Source organism: Oryzias melastigma, linkage group LG2 (assembly GCF_002922805.2).
Source record: "Oryzias melastigma strain HK-1 linkage group LG2, ASM292280v2, whole genome shotgun sequence".
Classification (NCBI taxonomy): domain Eukaryota; kingdom Metazoa; phylum Chordata; class Actinopteri; order Beloniformes; family Adrianichthyidae; genus Oryzias; species Oryzias melastigma.
Window position 1 is genome coordinate 685,725 of NC_050513.1, and position 3,445 is coordinate 689,169.

Consider the following 3,445-nt stretch of genomic DNA (forward strand, 5'->3'; position numbering starts at 1 on the left):
ACTTCTGAACCTCAAGCTGGCTCTGGACATGGAGATCGCCACCTATCGGGAGCTTCTGAAGAACGAGGAGGAGAGGTAGGAGAGGCTGCAGGTCATGACATGAACATGTGGGCGACGTGTCCTAACAGCTGTCTCTGCTCCGTGTCTCACAGCTTAGAGAACTCCACCATAGGTGAGAAACACTCGAACCTGTCTTTGGCTTATCTTCTCAAAGATCTCAAAGTCCTTCATGAACACAAATTTGATCCACGGGGATTAATGCTGCTTTGATGTTCCTCACAAACGAGGAACAACATTATTAAAATAGTAGAAAATATTTTAAGGTTTTTCAATGCAGCATAAAAGTCACAATTTTACAGAAGAATAAATCCTTTCAATTCTGATCCGTTAAATGATTGAAGACAAAATGTTCATGAATGTGAAGAAAAGAAAATACTTCAGAGTTTCACCAATAAACCTGTCTAAAAGAAACACAAACAAACAAACAAACCTGTGGTGTGTTTGAGCTCCACTAAAACCAAACCTCTCTTTTGCTCAGATGTCTCAAGACAAACCAACCAAATCCGAGTCATTAGTTATACAGAAACATCTATTGACGTCACCATGACTGGTGTGAAGGCAGCATTGGATACCACCTTCTAGAAGACCGCCTGTTGCCCCGGTAACCAACAGTTCCCCATCAAGATCCCCACCAGCATTCCTGGTCACCACCTGATCCGGTCGGAGGTGGAACCCGGCCCAGTTCCCATCCCGCGTTCCGGCTGCAGCGTGGTTGCAGGTTCCACGGCTGGATGTCTGTACACGTGTGACCTAACGGAGCGTTCAATCATTGGGTTTCTCTTTTGGTGTTTTCTGGTGCAGAACTCTTTATCTTCTCTCGTCTCTATCTAAGGAAAACCAAAGCAGAAGAAAAACAGCTTCAATATGTTTGAAAAACAAACGTTTTATTGGAAAATATTGAAGTGGTTTGATGTTCTTTCTTCATGTTTGCATCTTTAAACCTTGATCAATATCAAAAAATGATATTCACTTCTAATAATAAATCAATAAAATCTGTTTAGTGTCAAACGTTTGTGGAGTCGTTTTTAAGTCACAATGAAGTGATAATCCTCCTGTAGGAGCTGGAGCTTCCTGACTCACCATGAGGATCCTGCAGCGTGAACACCTCCTGACCTTCACTGACCTTCACTAAAGATGTTACATCTATCAACTCCACACACTTTTTTCCACATCATCAAATCCTGCTCAACATTAATTGACTCGTCTCTCATGAGAACGCTGTCAGAAACTCTGTAAATTGGATTTGGTTCTGTTGCTGACACGTTCTGAGATTTCCTTCTTTGTTCTTCTTTGTTTGGGATCAGAGCCTGGAGTCCTCCAGCTATCAGTGAACATTGTCGTCTTCTCCTCCAACATTTGTTCAGCTCCTCTCTTAGCTCTTGGTTAAGGTTTCCACAAACAATTATTTCAATAGTCGATTAATCGCAGATTCATTTTTTTGGTTAGTCGACTAATCGAATAATTCAAAAACTGAAAGTAAAGACTTGATCTCTTTAGAGAGCAGATGTTCCTTCAGCAAAGACTTTTCACTCTAATGGGGAAGAGATTGCTGGGATGCACAGAAAACATTTATCTAAGAAGTTTGTTGTTTATGCTAAAGTTAGCTTATCTTACCTAGACAATGATCCCTCTCAACGTTATACACTCATCCTGCTTCCTCCTCGTGTTCATGCATCACTGCAGTGCTGCTGTGGAGTTCTACCCTGCACATTTTGCATTAGACACTTTTGTCTTTTATTTTTTTATGTTTCACATCTTCAAGCTCCACTGGGGTGTTGTTATGGTATCAGAGATCCTAGAACTTCCTGTGACATCACTACTGACCTGGGTTAGCACCACTGCACGTGTCAAAGGCACTGGCAGACGCAGCATTAGAAAGTGTGCACCGTGGTTTTGAGATAAAAAAGATTACTCAACTATTAAATTAGTCTTTGACTATAGTCAACATAGTTGCAACAAATCTAAATACCTACTCCTGGTATTTCTTGATCTTCTCATCCTCCTTCTCATTGATCATAAAACAAAACCCTTTTCTGGGAGCTTTCTGTTTCCTCATCCATCATGGAGCTTCTTTGGCCAATCAGAGCGCTCCACCAATGTCCTCATTTCTGAACTGATACCCAGTCGTTTGGAAATGTCAAGCTGTCAGTTTCAGCTGTTATCTGGTGAAGGTTGAAACATTTTAGATGAATCTAGATTTGTGAAGCTTTAATTATTTGTAGCCTGAGCTGTAATGAAAGATGTTTCCATGGCAACAAGCATCCTTTCTGTTCAACATTAGATTGTGAATTCCTAGAATCAGAATCTGTGGTTATTTTTCTCTATTCTGAAGGGGAAAGTCGTGTGCTGTGGTAGAGTAACCACTAGATGGAAGCATGTTTGCATGTTTGGAGCAGAGTGAGCCGTCTGTGTCTGAGAGAGAAAGACTGTATTAAACAAGGTAATCTAACTAAAAAATACAAAGATGGAAGCTTACAAGCTACAGAATTTAAGAGCCTCAATGGCATCTTGTAAATAAATGTATTAAAAATCTAAACAGTGTTTGTTTTACAATTCTTTGTGAAATATTTTCCAACTTCAACAATCAAATCAAACAATCACATTTTTACCCAGTTGCAATTTCAACAATCAGACTAGAGAATAGGGCTGCACAGTGGTGCAGTGGTTAGCGCTCTTGCCTCACAGCGAGAAGGCCCCGGTTCAAATCCCGGCTGGAGGTTTTGGGACCTTTCTGTGTGGAGTTTGCATGTTCTCCCCGTGCATGTGTGGGTTTTCACCGGGGACTCCGGCTTCCTCCCACCGTCCAAAAACATGCTTCATAGGTTAATTGGTGACTCTAAATTGCCCCTAGGTGTGAATGTGAGAGTGAATGTGTGTGTGATTGAGGCCCTGAGACAGACTGGAGACCTGTCCAGGGTGAACCCCGCCTTCGCCCATCAGCAGCCGGGATAGGCTCCGGCACCCCTGCGACCCCGAAAGGGAAGAAGCGGCCAGGAAAATGAATGAATGTTTATAGATGCACAAATACTTTTTCATTAGAATAATTCTTCCATGATTGGTCCAGTCTGTTTATTGTATGGACTCAAAAGCAGAATTAAAAACCGGTGGCACTTTGATGTTTTGAGAAGGACGCTCCCTACACGTCACTACCAGATCAGAGCCCCGGATTTGTCACAGTTCAACGTTGTTGCATTTATGGTCAAGAAATTCACGCCGTTGAACTTCTAGCGGATCAATGCGATCGGACTTAGTTCTGAACAGCTCAAGATTTGGGCTGACGTGTGTCTGCACAGACTTTTCATTGAAAATCCCATTTTGAACTCGAGTCAAAGTGACCGATGTGCGTGCGGCTTCACGAGGCGCATTTCTTTTTTTTTTTTTTTTT

At 41.9% G+C, this 3,445-nt stretch overlaps 1 protein-coding gene and 1 long non-coding RNA gene across 4 annotated transcripts in view; both read left to right on the plus strand.

Moving 5' to 3' along the window:
* LOC112160163 lies at positions 1-645 on the plus strand. The gene is made up of 3 exons (XR_002921617.2): positions 1-75; positions 153-172; positions 539-645. It is a non-coding gene; the product is annotated as an uncharacterized LOC112160163 (long non-coding RNA).
* The window catches only part of LOC112160147 (neural cell adhesion molecule 2), a 615,672-nt gene that overhangs the window by 270,231 nt on the left and 341,996 nt on the right, over positions 1-3,445 (plus strand). The gene's annotated exons all lie outside the window — the stretch shown is intronic.